The sequence below is a fragment of the Nicotiana tabacum genome, chromosome 18 (genome assembly GCF_000715075.1).
Source record: "Nicotiana tabacum cultivar K326 chromosome 18, ASM71507v2, whole genome shotgun sequence".
In the NCBI taxonomy this organism is placed as follows: domain Eukaryota; kingdom Viridiplantae; phylum Streptophyta; class Magnoliopsida; order Solanales; family Solanaceae; genus Nicotiana; species Nicotiana tabacum.
The window spans coordinates 98,363,770-98,385,901 of NC_134097.1; the positions used below are offsets into that span (position 1 = coordinate 98,363,770).

The 22,132-nt window shown below is 35.6% G+C and overlaps 2 long non-coding RNA genes across 3 annotated transcripts; both read right to left on the bottom strand.

Annotated features, from left to right (window-relative positions):
- On the bottom strand, positions 1-5,708 carry LOC142172947 (uncharacterized). Of its 2 annotated transcripts, none has more exons than XR_012702204.1 (2): positions 5,129-5,708; positions 1-1,662 (listed from the first exon to the last, which is right to left on the bottom strand). It is a non-coding gene; the product is annotated as an uncharacterized LOC142172947 (long non-coding RNA). The 2 variants fall into 2 exon arrangements; XR_012702203.1 differs by having other exon boundaries at positions 1-3,512.
- Positions 5,709-15,452: 9,744 nt separating this feature from the next.
- Positions 15,453-17,940, bottom strand: LOC107792719 (uncharacterized). Its single transcript, XR_001649599.2, has 4 exons — positions 17,668-17,940; positions 16,185-16,287; positions 15,825-15,925; positions 15,453-15,576 (listed from the first exon to the last, which is right to left on the bottom strand). It is a non-coding gene; the product is annotated as an uncharacterized LOC107792719 (long non-coding RNA).
- Positions 17,941-22,132: the final 4,192 nt, after the last annotated feature.

Sequence of the window (22,132 nt, forward strand, 5' to 3'; positions counted from 1 at the left end):
AAAAGCAGAGTAGAATAGTCTATTGCAGTGAATAATGTGTCTTACAAGATGATTGGGGTCCCCTTTATATAAGAAGAGAAAACCCTAATTTGGTACATTTCCAATTATGGCAAAGAATTCTATTGGTACAGTTGTACAATAATCTAGTACGGACTTGTACTATTTCATACAGATCTTATCGTATAATTTATGTCATGATCCACGTGTTCTTGAGAAATTCCTGCTCTTTCTAAAGTGTTTTCGAGATTATGCTGCCCTCGATGTAGGTCGTGCCAGGCCTTCGATCTGCTTCCTCGAGGTGTGTTTCCTTCAACCGGGTCCGACCTTCACTTCGAGTCGCCTAGACTCGGACTCAAAGCCCTATTTAAGACTTCGAAATCGGGCTCCTTGATTTAGCCGTATACACACATTTATGTAGATTTATTGTACAAACAAACCATGCGACTAGATGTAATTGATTTGTCAGTGGGTGGAAAAACTCATGCTTTTGTTACGTATTCTAATTTGTGAAAAATAAAAAAGGGAATCTTACGGAGATGTCTCAAATAAGTCTTAACTTACCAATATCTAATCATTAATTATAGACTTTCCAAAACTAGTCAAGTACATAAAAAATTAAAAACCCAAATAATTAAGTATTTTTTCGCTCCAAAAATCACACGCAGAGATCTCCTTCCATATTTTTAAGCGTGATCAGTAGCATTAAATGCAAGACAGATATATATTCCAAATTTCTAAGCAAAAAGGATTTTTCAATGGGTATGATTGAAATTCATTGAAAATATATACACGAGTCAATATACACAATTTGAAGAAGATTGGAGGTGATTTGAACTGATTTGATATCAAAATTCGTACTAGCTAAAATCGAGCCTTCTGCGATACATGTATCTCACACATAGGTATACCTGGATATACATGTGATATACATCTGATACAAATATGATATATATGTGAAACACAAATGATACACAGTGTGATACACATATCATCATTTTTCTTGTTCATATTCTACTTCAACTTTTCAATTCAGACCGCCTCAAAACTCTACTAAATCATCCTAACACTGAGATTAAACTCCTTAAGATGTATCCAATATATTCCAACAACACTCACTTAAAAGAAAGTAAATATTTGACATTTTTGGCTACAAATGTCTAATATTGATAATTTTTATGAATTGGCCAATTTTTGTACTGTCAGTCTATCACGACCTATTTTCTGAACAAGCAATGGCCGACACTTGATCATTAAACTTGATCGAGCGAATCATTTGCACTTATAAAATATTTTATAACTTCAAACTTTATATGTATCAAAGTAATACTTTAACCATAATACTTTCAATTAATTTAAATATCTAAAATAAACCAACTCCAAAACTTTATTCGTAATAACTACTAAAATAATGCAAAGTTATTATAAAAAAACATCTGAATCTTAACCCACCGATTGTGTCTATGAAGCCTCTACTAATAAACTGACGCACTGCTCAGGACATGAGACTAGATGACTAGTTCTCCAAGTAAACAAAGAATAACTAAATAAAGATGACTCAAAGGAATACTCCACGAACAAAAGCGGAGCTCACCAATAGCACTGGAAGAGAGGGAAGTCCTAATCATTAGCCTGCTCGCTTGCAAAATTGGTTCCTATATTGTACTGCAGACCAACGTAAGTTCCCAAAAGAGAATGTTAGTACCATCCATTTTACTCAGTGAGTCTCAACTAGGCCCCATTAAAGCAGAGAATGAAACTTAATAAAATATACACTACAAGCAGAGATTCCAAATGCATGAAAACATTAAGCTTCTAAGAAAAATTCTAAAATAACTGCATAACAACAGTTTATGAATATTCTAAAAGAAATTCTTTTCTTTTTCTTTCTTATAAAAAAAATACTTCACTTTATGCTTCGGGAGATCCAACTATCCTGACTTATTTCTGCCTTAGTCACATTGTGATCGGCACGGGTTCAATCCCGACTTAATCGAATAGGCTCAATCTACGAGGTGCCACTCGCTTCATGGTTATTAGTGCTCATGTATCATACCTTAGCCTAGCTAGGCAAATTCTCAGCAATGACACCCTCGACAACGACACCCTCGGCAACGACACCCTCGGCTCGTGTGCTCCCTACTTTGACACAAGTAGTTTCAGGAAGTCAACGCCTTGCTTAGGACCCTCGGCCTGGACGATGACCCCTTCAGAATAGAGGATACTCCCAAAAATCTTTTCTTTCTAAAACTTTTTCTTGTGACTGTTCAAGTCTAATCTTGTTTGAAAGCCATCTATCAATATTCGTAACAATATTCTTGAGTGTATACATAGCATAAGTATGAAATAAAATTACTCAAAGTACTTTTAAAGTTCTTTCTAACTCTTTAATTTTTACATGTAAGATAATGTAATAAAGCATAAAATGTGCAAAATAGATGCTTATACTTCTCGAGTAAAATATATAAGTTTTAAAGCATTTTATCGAAAACTCTTTAAAGTATTTTATCGAACACTTCGTGGGGATGGTTTTGTGAGTAGAATCACTTTAGTAGAGGGTTATATCCATTCACCTCAATTTGTCCTTTCAAGCAATAATGTAAGTTTCAATTCTTGTAATCAACTCAACGATCAAATACTACAATAATAAGTCACAATAAGTGTCCAACTTTCCCAAGGTATTAATCTTTTGTCAACCCCAAGAACTTTAGGTTCAACTTCTAAATTTATAAGTTTTGGGGTGAGGTCTTGTTCTAACAATTCTTTACTATCTGCAACAATCTTAACCCATTATAGTAATCCAATAAAAGTGAAGAATTTATCTTGTAACACTAAAAACCTAACTCGTACTGAATGGGTGTTCTTGAGGTTTGTAAAAACTTTCCTATGAATTCACCCTATTAGAATGTTAGATTCTAGTGTATAATGATGTTATAGCTTACAATACCATAAAAAGAATAACCTTAGTCATGGCCTAAAGAAGGTCCTGCGTGACTACTTCGATGGGAGAAGCAACGCTGCCTCTGTTTCTTGCTCCTTGAAATATCTATTTTTTTGTTATGTTGAATTCCTTGCAATTGTTTTCCAGCACTTGTCTCTCGTTCCTCCTAAGGCTTTAAGCCTTTTCCTTTTTTTTTCCGTCTTTCAATAGATCATTCTGTGGGCTTTAGGCTCAAATCTTAGGTGTCTTGCTTTTTCTTTTTTATTTGACTTAACAAGTATTTAATAATATTCACTTTTAATAATTAATAATATTAAAATTATTAATATTCCCGATTTTTATATCCAATATTTATAAATAGAGAAGTAATTCAAAAGTCAATCACAGGGGTTTACCTCCCACGTAGCCTCTTTTGAATCATGATTACTCCACAAAAATTTTACTGGAGACTTTTGTGATCTGTAAATACTTCACAATGCTCGCCATATAGGTAGTGTCGCCATATCTTTAACGCAAATGCCACTGTTGCAAGCTCCAAGTCGTGTGTGGGTTAATTCTTCTCATGATTCTTTAACTGCCAAGAAGCATAAGCAATAACTTTTCTATCTTGCGTAAGAACACAACCAAGACCAACTTTGGAAGCATCATAATACACTGTGAACCCACCCGAACCTGTCAGCAAGGTTAACATAGGTGTAGTGGTCAACCACTTCTTTAACTCTTGAAAACTCTGCTCACAAGCGTCTGACCACTGGAACTTAATTGCTTTCTAGGTCAACTTAGATAATGGAGCAGCAAGTGAGAAAAATCCCTCTACAAACTTTCTATAGTAACCAATTAACCCCAAGAAACTCCTAATTTCGGTTGGCGTTGTCGGCCTTGGCCAGTTCTTGACCACTTCTATCCTCTAAGGGTCTATCTTTATGTCTTCACTAGATACAATGTGGCCTAAGAATGCACTGACTGCAACTAGAACTCACATTTTGAAAAGTTGGCATAAAGTTCATTCTCCTTCAAGGTCTGCAAGGCTATCTTGAGGTGTTCTGCATGATCTTCCTTGATCTTAGAGTATACCAAAATATCATCTATAAACAAAATAATAAAGGTATCCTGCACCCCCCCCCCCCCCCGAGAGGGAGTATAAAGGGGGTTTTTCCAATTAAAGGACAATCAAAACGGGATTATTTCACTTAAAGATTCAGAGTCGCCACTTGGGATAATTTGTGGTGTCCCAAGTCACCGGTTCAAATCCCGAATCGAGGAAAGATTGACTCTGTATTACAGTCCACGAACCAGAAATCCGGGTAAGAAATTCTGTTAACCCGGGAGAAGGTGTTAGGCATTCCCGAATTCTGTGGTTCTAGTACAGTCGCTCAACTGTTATATTTGGCCTATTTACTTGATTTTGATACATGTTTTAGCCTATGGTTCAATTTTAACTTTGTAACTGCTTTTATTAATTATTTTTAGAAAGATTCAACGTCGTCTAAAGCACATCTTGAACCATGTCACATAAATGCACCCGCGGTCCATGACACGTTTTATTTGAAGTTGTTTAGATTTGGATTTGGGTTACATAAATGCACACCCGAGTTTAGGAAGGTAATTTAAATTACGCATCTAAAGCAACTACGTATTTTTGAACTAATACTAATGCAGACTATTATTGCTATGATAATATAGTCACTGTAATTACCAAGCAGAGACAACCAATGTTTCCAGAAGCTAATCAACAACTACCCTTGGAACATAAAGCCCAAAATTCTCGTTCCTTCAACTTTATTAAATGATCAAGTGAGACAACGAAGGAAAGACATTCATTTTGAATGCATCAAATATTCAGTATTCTGTCAAAATCTTCAATATTAACCAAAAGTAATTCAAGCAATAAAATGGTTTAAAAAGAACAACAAGAGATGCGAACTTCCAACAATTGAAATACCATTAAAACTCTCAATTTTCAAGTTAGTGCTTATATATCCAAATTCTCATACTAACACAGATTTGAAGTAACATACACAAAGGCTCAAACTCATAAAACCAACTATAACTAATAATATATAAAAACTCAAAGCAGACACGCATAAAAGGTAAAACATTAAAGCAACAGTGACATGGATAGTGACATAAATCTGAAATACCCGAATCATAGAGAAATGAATTAAAGTGGTGAAAAAGAGAAAGAGCCACCTTAATTGCTGAAAATCTTCAAAACATGTGCATCGCAAAAGGGTATCCAAAAATAGCAGTCCTCAATTGAGCCACGGACCTTAAAATTGAACCGGAATCGGAACGCCGAATGACTCAACTCAACCAGATTTGGGATGGTGAATTCGGGCTGGTTTTTGCATTGGTTTTGAGGTGATTTTTTCAGTGGAATTTGCAGTGTCTCTCAGTTGTTGTTTCGGCTCTTTTCAGGGCTGATTTGGTTGGTTTTCGCCGGAAAATATGGCAAAATAGTGGTTGAAACACAGAGCATTTAATAAGCTTGGCAAAGGTTAGCTCACAAGGTGTAATCGTAGAGTACAAAATCCAATATGTAAGCCATTATTGATCTCTAATTTTGGAATGCTCGTCCCTTTTTCTTTTTCGTGAGAGATCCCCCAGTTGCTCCGAGGTCTTTTTTGCTTGAAATGGAGAGGAAGACAAAATCTGATGGGGGATCTTTTTTGCTGATGAAAAACGCCCTCTCCCCTCAGTTTTTAGGTGTAGTTACTATATATGAATATGAATTAGGTTAGGGGTATGAGCCTAGAAATTATGGGCTTGGGAATTATGGGTTATGTCCAAAATTAGGCTTAAAAATGGGTTGCTCGAGCCCAAGTTTTTATTCTTTTCGCGAACGAGCCTAATAATACGATCTTATTTATTAATTAATCCTACTTAAGTAAAATAACCATTAAAATAAGACTGGCCGTTAAAACAAAACTATTTTTTGTATTTTTCAAGATTTAAAATGACTACAAAATATTAATGAACCTATTTTTTTGTATTTTCAAGATTATATAAAAAATAAAGACAAGGTACTATTTTTGTATATTTTTTTATTTAAATATACGAAAGATACGTAAACTAAAATATTTTTGTAATTTTCATTTTTTGTGACGAAATAAAGTAAAAGAGTTAAAATTATTTAAAATATTGAGGTTAGGCCTAGACTAAATATTTTACGCTAAAATAGGTGAAATTTCGGGGATGATCAAAAATCATATGTCTACAACATTAATAAAGGTATCAAGGAACTGTTCATGAGGTCCACGTATGCAGTTGGAGCATTTGTCAAGCCAAAGGACATTACTAGAAATCTATAGTGCCCATAGTGAGTTCTAAAGGTTGTTTTAGATATATCCTCTTCTTTGATTCTCAACTGATGGTACCCTGATCTCAAGTCTATCTTTGAAAAGTACTTTGCACCCTGAAGTTGATCAAATAAATCATCAATTCTTGGTGTCATCTTATAAGGAGGTATAGATATGGGCTAAGTGCCTGGTATAAGATCGATGCCAAAGTCTATGATTCTTTCAGGAGGAAGTCCGGGAAGGTCATTTGGGAAAACTTCTGGAAATTTTCTAACAACTGGCACAAACTGAAGAACTGGTAATTCTGATTCTGGATTAATGATGTGAGCTAAATAGGAGAGACACCTCTTACTGATAATTCGTTGTGCCTTAAGGTAAGAAATAAACTTACCTACAAGCGATAATGAACCACTCTTCCACTCTAAGACTTCTTCATTTGAAAATTAGAACCTGACTATCTTGGTACGACAATCTAACATGGCATAGCAGGAAGACAACCGATCCATATCCATGATCACATCAAAATCCACCATTTCCAACTCTATAAGATCGGCCTTAGTGCTGTGACCTTGGACTTAAACTATTCAACCTTTATAGACTCTTGTGCCTTACACTAACTCACCAACTGGAGTAGATACTAGGAATGACTCACTAAGTTGTTCAGTTTCTAGCCCGAGGTTAAAATCAAAGTATGGAGTCACGTACAAAAACGTTGAACCTGGATCAATTATGGCATAACCATTATGTGAGCAAACTATAAGTATACCTGTAATAACTTTGCAGATTCCTCTACACTCTGACAATCAAGTGTAGCAAACAAATGGGGTTATCCCCCTCCTTGAGTAACTCGATCTGCACCTCTGCATGATCCATGCTCGACCTGATTATGAGAACCACGAGCCTAAGGTGGTGCAACTGTAGTAGCTGAGGAACTAGAAGGACGAGTTGACCCCCCACTAAAATTACGTTGCAACTTTGGGCAATTTGCCTTATATGACCATTGTCTCCACATTGATAGCAACAGTGAAACCCGAGTTTGCACTGGCCTAAATGTTGCCGCTTACATGTACCACGAAGACCTTGCTGTTTTGAATACTGCTCAACATGACTCTGGCTATATGAGGATGGTGTCCTAAAATTCTGATTCTGGCGAGACTGGTTTTTATAACTCTGAGTACGTCTGAAGAAAGACCCACCACCTAACTGATGAATGGACTGAGCTGGTACTAATGACCCCATATTAAAGGAACCCCTTCCTTCTCCGCTGGATGTACCACTAAACCCATTCATTGTCCGGTCTTTCTTGTTATGCACTTTTTATTCTCTCCTTTGTTGTCTGTCTTTTTCTAAGTGCTTGGGGAAACCGACAACAGAGGAGAAAGTTGTCATTTCTACTGCTGCAGTTGATGTAGTATCCTTAATGTGGTAAGACAAACTACCAAAAAAACTACGGATCCTTGCTTTTTCTGTCTTAACCATGTGAGGAACATGCTTAGTCAAACTTATGAATTCTATGTAGTACTCTTGCACACTTTTATTCCCTTGCTTTAGCTGCTCGAACTCTGTAGCCTTAAATTCCCTATCCTCTTCTGGTATGAAATTATCCATGAAGGCCTCTTCAATTTTTTCCCAAGTAGGCGGACCATCATGTTCATCTCTTTTCTTTTCCCACATCTCAAACCAAGAGCCAACCACATCTCTAAGCTGGTAGGCAGCCAGCTCCATAGATTCATCATAAAATGCCTTCATCGCTCGGAGGGCTTCCTTAACAGCCTCCAGCAACAATATTGGATCTTCATCAACTATAGTACCACGGAACAATGTACGTCTTAGCTTCAAAAATTCATTCTCTCTTGAGGACTCAGAACTGTTCTGTCTATTTAATTGAGGTGGAATCTTAACCCCTCTCGTTCTTGTTGGACATGAAGGCTTTAAACATCACCATAGCATTTTTTGACAGCATTAAACATCTGACCCATCTATGGAGATATAACTGTCTGAGTTGGAACTGCTATTGGGGGTGGCATTGGATCCTGGGGTACTTGCTCATCACGATCCACTCCTTCTTCATGTTCAACCCGAGGTACTTGAACCCCCTTTGTGGATTCACCCTTGCTTTTCTAAGTTGAATCATTCTTAGTTCTACCTTAAACCATAATAGTAGCAATAGTTTCTTGAGCAGCATCTTGAGTGTCGGTGTCAGAGTTGCGAGTACGAGCCATTTTTACGAGTTTTAGAGAAACAAATACATTAGATAATTTTTAGAGGTAGGCTTTACTGCACGATCTAAAGTATGAAAAAAAAATGAGACTTTTCCTAAATACTGGTAGCCTCCCATTTATAAGTATGGTGCACTTAATAACCATAAATAAGACTTTACTAACACAGCTTCATAGACCACTAGGACTCCATAAACCCGAGGCTCTGATACCAAATTTGTCACGACCCATTTTCTGAACAAGCCGTGACCGGAACCCGATCACTAAACTTGACCGAGCGAACTATCTACACTTATCAAATCTACTATAACTTTAAATTTTATATGCAGCAAGACAATATAACCAAATATTTTTAATTAATTTAAATATCTAAAATAAACCAACTCCAAAACTTTATTCATAGTAACTACTAAAATAATGCAAAGTTATTATAAAAAAATATCTGAATCTTAATCCGCCGGCTGTGTCTATGAAGCCTCTACTGATAAACTGACGCACTGCTCAGGACATGAGATTTCCTGGCTAGTTCTCCAAGTAAACATAGAAATAACTAAATAAGATTACTCAAAGGAATACTCCACGAACAAAAGTGAAGCTCACCAATAGCAACGGAAGAGAGGGAAGTCCTAACCTGTAGCCTACTCGCCTGCAAAATCGGTTCCTATCTTGTACCGCAGACCAACGTAGGTTCCCAAAAGAGAACGTCAGTACCATCCATTATACTCAGTGAGTCTCAACAAGCCCCCATTAAAGCAAAGAATGAGACTTAATAAAATATAAACTACAAGCAGAGATTCTAAATGCATGGAAACATAAAGTTTCTAATAACAATTCTAAAATAATTGCGTAACAGCAGTTTATGAATATTCTAAAAGAAATTCTTTTCTTTTTCTTTCTTATAAAAAAATACTTCACTTTATGCTTTGAGAGTTCCAACTATCCTGACTTATTTTTGTCGTAGTCACTGTGTGATCGGCATGGGTTCGATCCCGACCTGATCGAATAGGCCCAATTCACGAAGTGTCACTCGCTTCATGGTTCTTAGTGCTCATGTATCATACCTTAGACTGACTAGGCAAATTCTCAGCAACGAGACCCTTGGCTCGTGTGCCCCCTAATTTGGCACAAATAGTTTCAGAAAGTCAATGTCTTGCTTAGGATCCACGGCCTGGACAATGACCTCTTCTAAGAATAGAGGATACTCCCAAAAATCTTTTCTTTCTAAACCTTCTTCTTGTGACTTTTCAAGTCTAATCTTGTTTGAAAGTGATCTATCAATATTCATAATAATATTCTTGAGTGTATACATATCATAAACATGAAATTAAATTATTCAAAGTACTTTTAAAAGTTCTCTCTAACTTTTGAATCTTTAACATGTAAGATTATATAATAAAGCATAAAAATATGCAAAATAGACGCTTATACTTCTCGAGTAAATATATAAGCTTTAACTAGAATAAACTTAGTCAACATGTACTCACTCGTTCCAATTAAGCACATGTTGACTCTTTAAAATATTTTATCGCACACTTTGTGGGCATATTTTTGTGAGTAGAAGCACTTTAGTAAATGGTTATATCCACTCACCTCAATTTCTTCTTTCAAACTTTCCTATGAATTTACCCCCATTAGGGTATTAGATTCTAGTGTATAATGATGTTATAACTTACAATCTCATAAAAAGAATTATCTCAGTCGTGGCCTAAAGAAGGTCTTGCGTGTTTACTTCGATGGGAGAAGCAACGCTGCCTTTGTTTCTTGCTCCTTGATTTTTTTTTTTGTGTTGAATTCTTTGCAATTGTTTCCGGCACTTGTCTCTCGTTCCTCCTAACAGCTTGTTTGGCTGGTTGTTATATGTTGTATCGTATCGTATTGTTACTTTAAATACATTTTTTTTATTGTTACTTAAATTTATTGTATCGTATCGTTTAAACCCATTATTACGTAACAATGAAAAGTGCCACTTTATGAAACAACCAATTTGGTATGGTCACGTCGTTTTGCTATTTTTTCTCTCATATTTGCCATTTTTTATTATTAACTAATCCTACTTTATCCTTTACCCAACCTTTTATATAATAATATTACCTCGTTCCTTACTTTTTTTTAATAATATTGCAAGTTTATTCTTTATATTATTGGTGCATGACATCATGAAACGACGGAAAATAATATAATCTAACCAAACATTGTATACATCAAAACGATACAGTATAATAAAATACAATACTACATGATACAATATAAAACGATACATAACAACCATCCAAACTAGCTGTAAGGCTTTAAGCATTTTCCTTTTTTTGTCTTTCAATAGATCATTCTATGGGCTTTAGGCCCAAATCTTAGGTGTCTTGCTTCCTTTTTTTTATTTAACAAGTATTTAATAATACTCATTTTTAATAATTAAAAATACTAAAATTATTAATATTTCCTATTTGTATATCCAATTATTTATAAATAGAGAAGTAACTCAAAAGTCAATCACAAGGGTTTAAGTCCGTAATAGAAGTATAAATTTCTTTTTTTATGCACTCAAGACAAGAAAAAAAGAATTTAATTTCATATTGAGCGTGTCTTGAAACTTTTATAAATTTGAAGAATATTACATGTACTAACTTATTTTTGGGCTGACATAACTGATAATTTCTCCATAAAATATCCCTCAATCGGTCAATCCTAGGCACAATTGTGGTAAGCAAACTATAATTCTTTGACTGGAACCTTTTTTTTTTCTTTTTTCTATTTGAGGGACTTGGAATTAAATAACATGAGTCCAAATGTTTCTTTCAAACCTTAATACAAAACCTAGTTGCCACTCTAGGACTATCTTGTCAACTCCCATGAGGCTATCAGAAAATACTAAGGTTGGGTACTTGTCACGATCCAAAATCTAATCATGGTCGTGATGACGCCTATCATGTTATAAGGCAAGCCTACTTTCCAAAATATTGCTACTAAAACGATTATAAGAAATTAATAAAATATTTCAACATTTAAATATTTTCATAAACTAAATCAACTTTAAATATAATATGGAAAAATACATAAACGAGCCCCAAACATCGGGGTATCACTAAGTCATGAGCGTCTAAAATTATAAACTAAGATATATAAAGTGTCTAACTGTCAATGCAATCCAAAAGAAGAAATGACAAAGGAGTAACAAGGTCCTGCAGACGCTAGCAGCTACATTGCAATCTCCATAGATAGCCGGCCTGAACTGAACGATCGTCGTGCTCTAACTCACTTGGATCTGCGCATAAAGTGAAGAGTGTAGTATAAGTACAACCGACTCAGTAGTAACAGAAATAACTGAGGAACTGAGCAGTAGTGATGAGCTAAGCAAAACAGTTGAAATAAATAGGTAAATTACATAACTCAGTAAATGCCACAAAGAAGTTTAACAGATAAATGCAGCAACAATACAACCTCACAGCAATGTCACTCCATCACTCATCACTCGCACTCAGCACTCAATACTCAAAACACTCAACACTCTGCGCTCACTAGGGGTGTGTACAGACTCCGGAGGGGCTCCCAAAGCCCAAGCGCTAAGCACGGACAACTCACGTGCTGCATGGACAACTCACATGCCATAAATATCAATAGCTGGATCTGCACGGTCAACTCACGTGCTACGCGGGCAACTCATGCGCTATGGTATCAATACCTAGATACGCACGGTCAGCTCACGTACTATGCGGACAACTCACACGCTATGGTATTAATATCTCACAACAGGCCCTCAGCCTCACTCAGTCATGAACCTCTCTAGCCTCACCATCATCAACAAATAAGGGAAAAGAGCCCACATCAAATATCATAGCATATCAGCAAAATAATAGCGACTGAGGTAAACATGTACAATAATTTCTATGACTGAATGCAAATAATGTGAGCATGAATAAAGCCTAAGCATGATCTCTAACATGAAGGCATACAAGTTCAACAACAAGTAACTATGTAAACACATTGATGGCCATGAGACCCCACGAGACAGACCAAGTCTCAATCCCTCGAGGTAAACGCCCACATGCCCGTCACCTAGCGTGGGTATCACCTCTAGACAATCACATGATATCAAATTCTCCGGATTTATACCCTCAAAGCCAGAGTTAAAACTGTTACATACCTTAACCGCGTAAAATCCTACTCCAGGATGCCCTCGTCTCTGGACTCAGTTTCCAAAAGCTCTGAATCTAACCATAATCAGAATAATATTATCAACATGGCTAGAGAATCGAATTCCACAATAAAAACTACAAAAATAGGCCAAAAGTTTGAAAAGAGCCATAACCCGACCCCCGGGCCTACGTCTCGAAATTAGTCAAAAATGACAGAATTAGAAATCTCTTTCTCTCTCGAGTCTAACCATATAAAATTCGTCGAAATCCGACTCTGTTTGGTCCCTCAAATTCTCACCTCAAACTCTCCAAAACTCAATCCCTAACTCCCTCAATTTCACTTTAAAATTATTAATCAAATCCCAAAAATGAAGATGGATTCTTGAAATACAACCAAAACCGAGTAGAGAACACTTATCCCAATCGATATGGTAAAAATTGCCTCCAAAACCGCCAAAATCCAAGCTCCCCAACTCAAAATATAACCGAATGAACAAACCCTTATTTTATATATTTTTCTGTCAGCTATTCTCCCTCGTTTCTCATGCCAAACTATCCCGAAACTCGCTTTTTATGCCTCCAATAGATTTCTTGTGAAATATTAGTCATGTTAGGATTTTGAATCTCTCAATTTGACCTTATAATGAAGGAGATATGTTGGTTTCAATATTTGCAAATAGTGCAGATTTTTAAATACGCCGTCAGTGGCAATTCCGTAATTAATCTAAAACAAATCTAGCAACCTAATTCTTAATAAAATGACCATAAAAGCCTCATACAATGTCCAAATTTGACGATTCTTTTTGCTACGGATCCGTAATTACGATACGGATCTAATGCTTCAATCAAAAAAGAAATCAGAGCTCATTTGTTCAATATGATATCATTTATGCTTGAAGAAACGACATCGAAACATACGAAAAAACGAGCGCAACACAACCCAAACCTATCCAAAACTCACCCGAGGCCCTCAGGACCTCAACCAATAATTCCAACAAGTCATATATCACTACCCGAACTTAGTCAAACCTCCGAAACACCCAAAACAACACCAAAGCATCAAATCAACCTCGAATTCAAGCCTAAGAACTTCTAAACTTCCAACTTTCGCCAATTCAAGCCTAATTCTACCACAGACCTCCAAATTATATTCCGGACACACTCCTAAGTCTAAAATCACCCAACGAAGCTAATTGAATCATAAAAATCCAAATCCGAATTCATTTACTCATAAGTCAACTTCCGATTGACTTTTCTAACTTAACTTTCTAAGTAAGAGACCAAGTGTCTCATTTCACTCCAAAACTACTCCGAACCCAAGCCTACCAACTTGATACAACTCAACACAGCTGAACAATACATAACTAAGCATAGATTGGGGAAATGAGGCTATAACTCCCAGAACGAACGACCGGGTCGTTACAGTACCGATCGGTTTGATTGTAAATATTATCGCTTCGACAACTCAGTTATCGATTTATAAATATGCTAAATCAATAACCTATCCGATAAAGTATCGGTTAGTTGGTTATTGATCATTATTTATTTACTCGATAAGATAGCTCAATCTAGAGGGAAGGAGTGTAATATGTAACGCTGCACTAATTACCAATTAGTGAAAAATATACATCTAATCTTACTAACTATCTCAATTCACTATAAAAAAAAAAATAGTGAATTTCGGCGGTTAAATTGTGCGTATTACGGCGGTCTTTAACCACCACTAGGATAATTAATGGCGGCTAGTGAAAACGCCGAAATCGAAGGCGCCACAAAGTTGATATGGCGGTTTTCCACAACCCGCCGCAATTGAATATAACATAAAGTGGCTGTTTTATGTTGTTTAAACTAGTGGTTTTAAAGCGCCACAATTATATACTATTGTATAAATCCCAAATTGAAACTGTGGCGGTCCAAACCGTCGTAATTATCCTCATAGCACATCCAGTAGTTTCTCTTCCATTTATGATTCCTTTTCACATTTTTTGCATTCTATTTTACACCATGTCCTACGCTATCAAATTTATTATTACTTTATATTAATTCTTTTGACACAAATATAAGGAGAAGATCAACTAAATAAATAATTCATCATATATAAAACGAATAAGCATTTCAAAATTACATCATAAAATGTAACTAAGTTTCAAGGAGTAATATTTTACATCCCATGAGGAAAACAATTCTGTAAAATCCTAAACTTGTTCTTTGTTATTTATATGTGATGTACTTCATGGATTGACAGATGATGAGATGCAATTTCTCTCACACACACACACACACACACACACACACACACACACACACACACACACACACACACACACACACACACACACACACACACACACACACACACACACACACACACATATATATATATATATATATATATATATATATATATATATATATATATATATATATACACTAGTTACAATTAGCCGGAGCACAATAACATCAACTATCTCCATATAAAGTATCAACTGTTATAAGTAAATGGGAACAAAATTCATATAATCAAGTCATGTACAGATGCAACCACCCAAAAGTTTTGCAGTTAATAAAAATAAATCAATATTTATCTCTTCTTGTGTTCATATTTATCAAGTTGGTGCATGCGTTCTGAGGAGTGAGGTTAGCTTACAATTCAATTCCAATTAGTTCCAGCCATAACTAAGTGTTGTAAATGAAAACATAAAAGTTTTTTCTTACCAAGAATTAAGTGTTGTAATTGAAAACATAAAAGAATTTTTAGTAGCAGAGCAAAAATGCGGAAGAATTCCTGGTGTTAATTAATTATATTTGTGATTTGTATAGTGATCATTCACCAAAATATAAAGTAATTTAAACATAAAGCCAGGCATATATGACTTGCCTCTTATCAAGTAAGATCTTGAGTAGCTTGAGAGTCGCATAAATAGGGGCAGTACCATCCAAAGCTGAAGAGGAAAGGGGAAAAAGAAATATGATCAAAAGTATATTTGTATCTGCACATCCAAACAATCACAGGGGTAAGTTCACCATAATTTCTAATAATAAATAAATTTGTAAGAGTCCTTTAAATATTTAACCTCTTCAGGTAAAATTTCTGAGAATTCAGTAATTAACAGCAAAAAAGTTCATGAAAAAAAAGGTTATATGTGACAGGTAATCAGTTAGTAGCTTGCATTGAGACTATTAGCACCAACCTCCGAATATTATTCTAAACAGAATACTGAAAGTTTAATTTGCTAACCTTCTTTTGAGGCAGGATCATAGTCTCTTATTGTGAGAGCACCCTCCCTTTGAAACGTGGTTTTACAAACAAACTATATATTTTCTCCCAAAAGATATAACCTGAAAGGCAACATTATATAATTTTATGGGGTGACCAATATTTGCTAAAAGCTAACATTGAATATTAGATAAAAGGAGATCATCGTTAGACTACTTTGTGACCTCATATGATATATTAGAAATCATAATCTTCTTTACAGAAGAAGGAACAACATACATAGTATTACACTTTAATTGGACCCAGGCATACTTAAGATTAAAAGTGTACGCAGGTCACAAATAAAAAAAAAGACACAAAAGAGGAAGAGAACGTATTTACCTTGGAGCACAAACACAAACGAGACTCGCGAAACCTCCGCAAGACAATTTGCAGCATCGTGTGTTTAAAGTGCCCGAACTGCATCCGCAACATTATCTACAAGCTAGAGAGCTATCAGATTAGAAATTAGCAGCATCATCAAACCTCCAAACAACAACTCTAGATTTAATTTTCCACCAATAGAGTAAAAATCCAAGAAATCAAGATAGCAAAACCATGGATATAACCTAAAAGACACTAACAATACATACACCAGCTAATAAACTGCAATTAGCATCAATAACCAAATCAAAACAAAAAGGACACTAATGATAAAAATCCAACATATGTTGCAGGCCTTCATCTGATAAAAATCCCTTACTAAATAATGAGTGGTCACTTGTGATAATATTGTCACTTTTAGACATAACTATCTGTGAGAATCATCTTTTCAAAATCGTACAACCCATATAAATGTCAATGTATCTCATATTTCATAATTTGTGATATAAGTATACTCCTCCACGTCTTATCAAACCCCCCTCTCAATAGCGATAATGAATCAAGAGAGCGAGAAAGAGCTAACACTTTCTGTTTTCTTTTTCTTTTCTTGTCATAGATGGATATATATATATATATATATATATATATATATATATATATATATATATGTCTGGACTATTCTTTAACAAGGGAAATTCTAGTAAATGATACTAAAATTAATTCAAGCAGCATATTCAATCATTCAAGTTCCTTAACTCATATAATAATATATGGCAGAAGTAGATGACCATGAAAATCACTCCTCACACAGTTTTTGATATAACCAGTTGACTAATTCTCAATCCCAAACTAATTAAGACCTTTATATATCCTCTATACACATTCTGCTCCGTACTGCTAATACATCTTCAAATGCCCAATAATAGAAATGCAATCAGTAATCCTTATAAAAAAGTGTCAAATTCAACTTCTAGTCGTCAATCTTAAAAAGAAGTGCCAACTTCAAACACCAAGTTATTAATTTTACTTTTCATCTAGCAAAATTAATAGAAATGACACTTACTAAGCAACACATAATAAGCAACACACAAGTTCTCATTTTCACATTTCAAATCAAGGCTAATTCTTTTAAACAAGTATCGTCAAATATTCAAAGTTTGAAATTTTTTCTTTACATCTTTTTTATTTCACAACCTCTTTTTGCTTATTTTGATTGGAATCAACTGTTCATGTTTAAATTACACACATCCTAAGGATTCTCACTTCTCTTAACCCTAAACTGATAGATAAGTTCTAACCAAGCCACAAAAAAAAAATCTAGAAAATTTCAATTACAAAACAATATGTTCCTAAAAGCACAAGATGTTAAAAATCTCCGAAAGTAGCAAGCTAAGCACAGATCCAACAACTACATAATGAGGCACAGTGAAAAAATAAAGTAACCGTATATCCACATAAATATATACGTACATAAGCAAAAGCAACGGGAAATAGAGAGTACCTAGGTGAATTGATCCACATATATCAAAGGAACGACAAAGATTAGCGAAATTCTTGCCAGCTTTATTGAAGAGCTGTCGAGAAGAGGAGAAGGAAGTGAGAGATTAAGAGAGGAGAGGGAGTCACCGGCTATGGCGATTTGGCGATCTGTGAGACAGAGGCAAATTGGATAAAAAAAATAGGGTTTACTGGAAGCAAGATAGTGGAGGAAAGGCGGGGCAGAGTTCTCTAATTTATGAGAGTATAAACAGGGGATTGTATTAATCGCTGTCTTATTTTGTAAATTCATAATATGGCGGTTTGAAAACAGCCGTAATATGTTGTGTATTGTGGCGGTTTCGTGTAACCGCCATTATAAAACCGCCACAATTGCATCGTTTTTTGTAGTGATTCTCAAAGTCAACAAAAGGAATAAGTTAATAGAAGTAATTGTATATAATATTCAACAATCTAATCATAAATTGTTAGCTAGCGGGCAGATATAAGCCACATGAAAAGGGTAAAGCTTTAATCTTGTAAATGCTAAAGAATCAGTGCAACAAAAAAACAAATAGAAAAATTAAAAATTTGAACAATTAATTCTTTAAGGTTCAAAACTAAAAATCTAAATTGAAGAATGAAGATGAGAAATTCAGAAAAGTTTAACCTACCCTAAGGAGTAAGGTCTGACAATGAAGAGTGACGAGGGAATGAGATAATGAAGTTCAAAGGTGGCTTTATATAACGAAGGCTAAAATTGTACTTGGATAAAATTTGTTGGGTTATTAGTTAAACCCTTAATAAAATTGGGCAAATCGAGACCCGAATCGATAATTCAGTAGCCAAAAAATACTAAATCGTTACCAAATCATTAAACCTATAACACGATACCGATAACCTAATAGCATTTTTTCGGTTCTAACAATCAATTTTACCCAATATATGCCGAGCCCTAGAACATACACTGTTTGGCAATCAAAACTAAATTATAAAATTTGGGTTGAAATTTATCTCTTGATAATTCATCAAAATGTCCAATGGTGATAAGTTCAACGCACCAACAGTGATCCGTGTGATCTACCTAGATCCATAAAATGAATTTAAAATATAACAATAACAAACAATTCTAGATCGAGGAGAACATTTTCTATTTTTCCCAAGAAACCAAAAGGCTTACAAAACACTTTGTGAAAAGTGAGGGAAGTGTGGAAGGCATGGAATTAGCTTTGGAACAGTGAACATGGAAACACTACTGCTAAACTAATCAACGTGCAAATGTGCTGAGTGAAGAAATTGAAGAGAAAATCTACGTGCAGGCACACTATTTTTCAAGTGACTATTTTTGCTGTCAAACCACGTCACCTTGCATGGCAGTATCCCTCCTTGCCCCTTCTCTTCACTGACATTATATCCAATGTTCCTTTTACTTAATTCTTGTTTTTATTACTTTTTTTTTTATAACTGATAAAATTTGAAGGCCAAAAATTCGGTATATAATGAGTCTATTCTTTTTTCACTATTCATTTAAATAGCAGCAGAGGCGGAGCAAGGATTAAATTTTATGGGTTTACCCTTTAAGATTTTTAGCATTGTTTACCCTTGAAATCGGATAACAGTTGAATTTGTAAATGGTTTTAAGGATACATGGATTAACTTGACAAAAAGCGATAAATTAAATTGCAATTGAAATAAATAATGATAAAGTAAATTCAACCCACACGAATTGAACAGTTAGAGTCTTGGGATGTTAGTCACACTCGAACTGGATGCGCTTCGGTTGCTATCAAGATATAATAAAATAAGAGCTTAAAGAGAGAAATAATGATGTATTGCTTTGGAATGCATGTTACAATGTGTTGAACGAATTATTAGACCCTCTTTAAATAGTGGGGGAATCCTACTTTAGGTTCAATTCTATAAAAGGTAAATATCTTTTGATTTGCTGATTGCCGGTTCCTTATTGATACGTGCCGAGACTCCCGCCGTAATATCCAACCGGTCACGAATACTTCAGTCTTCTGTTGTTTATGCTAACAATGTTTCTTCGAGCTCGTTCGGGTTTAGGGTTGATTCCAGGACCACAGACTCAATATTCTCGAAGACATGCATTCTGGCCCCGGGTTCTAATCCGGTAGGACTTGGGGTCGATCTTCAGTCCTTCATGTTCCGAGGCTAATCTACCATGTCGTAGATGAACTCGATTTTGACCGTATACAGATAGTCCCTTCGTTTTTATAGAGTAGACGACGAGAAACGACATGAGCTTCTAATTCTTACTTCGATACCTCGCGACAAAAATGACAAAATAAACGAAACGTCTCGTCAGTCAAGTCTTAATGGCATTAAATGCTTGTCAGTTGCCGGTCATCCACTCCTGGATACGAACCGTCATTTTAAAAATAATAAGTACATCCTTCTTTGTTCATTCAAAATTTACATCCAAATCTTCTACCCTTATTCCTTAGAAATATCTATACTTTCTGGCACTTATATCCTGGTTTTTAAAGATCTTTTGTAAGAACTTTTGTTCGTCTTCATCCCAAACCATCCAGTGTACTCCTTTAACTTCCTTTTTTTCTTCTCTTATCCACCATTTAAAAAGAAATGGCACTTCAAAAACCATTCCCCAAAAATAAACTCCTTCTACCTTGCGACCAGCTACCGAGGAGACCGTTCCATGTATTGATGTCGAGGAACTAGTAGCAGAACCCTCATTGACAATGTTCATCCTTGGTGGATGCTCGGTAACCGCCAATTTCAAGGTTGAAAAACCTTCCTCCATACCAGGCCGACATGAGGAGGTCTCGAGATATGTATGCTCGATCACTGAAGAAGTCCTCCCCACAGTCAAAAAGGATTGCAATTGGGTTGACAAGCACGTGGTGGTTCCCGGACCCAATGAAGATATCACCACCCACGTTAAGGGATACTAAAGTTTTTACACTTATCCCTTTACACTGGGCCATTGGATCCTGCCATCATCGACTTCTACAAAAGATACGAGGTATGCCTCGGTCAAATTCACCCTTCATTCTGGAGGATCATGATCCTTTTTCGGTTCTTTATGAGCAAGATCGATAGCTGCCCGTTCACCGTAGACCACCACCTCATGCGCCTATACAGTCCCCGACTCTTTCGGGGGAGACTGACCAAGCTCGCGCGTCGGGCTAGTAAAGCCCCTAAAGCCCCTATTCTCGAGTATCGATGAAGATCGGTATCGAGACTGGCTAGGCCGTTTTGTCTGAGTAAGGACCTCAAACTTGATCCCAGTTGAGCGCATGTCGTTCCCCGAGAAGTGGAATATAACACGTAAGTAAAATTTTGTTTTCAAGATTTTATTTTACTATTTTTTTCCTTCTTCTTATTATTGATACCCAATTTTTTCCCAAAATATTTTTAAATTGCATATATACCTTCAAAATCATGCATTAATAGTAATTGGTATTTTTTCACAATTTTCCTATATTTTTTTTATTAATTTATCCAACATTTTGTTTTCAATAAATAATTACAAAATGACATTATAAATGATTTCAGAAGCATCTCTTGATTTAACTTATTATTTATGGTCTTATTTGAATAAATTATTTCATAATTGGCCAAATTGACATATTTTGGCTATAATTGCAATAATTTGCAATTATAGCCCAATTATATGATTCTATACTATTTTATTTAATTTAATTGGGTATTTAACAAATAGCTCATTTTATTTCAATTTTAACCCAATTAAACCATCCCCAAAACCCCAATTAAATTAGCCCAATACCCCAGGCCCAAACCTAAATTCTACCCGACCTAAGTCTGCCCAGATCCTGGCCGTTGATCATTTTTGATCAACGGTCCAGGTTAATTCCTTCGTAATTTAACCTAATAGACTACCTACCAAACCCTCATTTTCCTCCCTTCACTCTGCCGTTACACTCTCTCATTCTCTCTCAAGCTCTCTGCATAACCACGGCTCCTACTCACCGGCCGTTGGCTCACCGGTATCAATGGTGGTTATACCACCACCCCTAGCCTCCATGGTTCCCCCCACACGCCGGATTCTTGTCATCTCGAAGGACCTCAAGGGACCGGTGGCAGTTCAACTCACACTTATGGTCTGTGCTCACCGTTCTCAGGCCACCTTGGCCCGTCCGAGTAAGATCTTTCTATTTTCCGGCTAGATCTATGGCTTCTAAGCCGGAATCTCTCCATCTCTGAGTTATCTCTCTCTGAAACCCTAACTCATCTCTTGACTCTTCAGATCTACCATAGATCTGAGCGTATTTTGAGTTATTCTTGTTGTTTTCCATGATAAACTCTCCGATTTTCCAAAATGCCTTTTCGTCTTCAAAACTAGGGTTTCTTAACCCCTTTTTTAAAATGACTTTTCTTCTGATTTTCAGTATTATTCTATGATTTTTTGCTATGTTTAAACGGTTTATTTAAGTTTTCCTTTTATTCGATTTATTATCTTGAAAACCCTAATTTCTTAGTTCTAA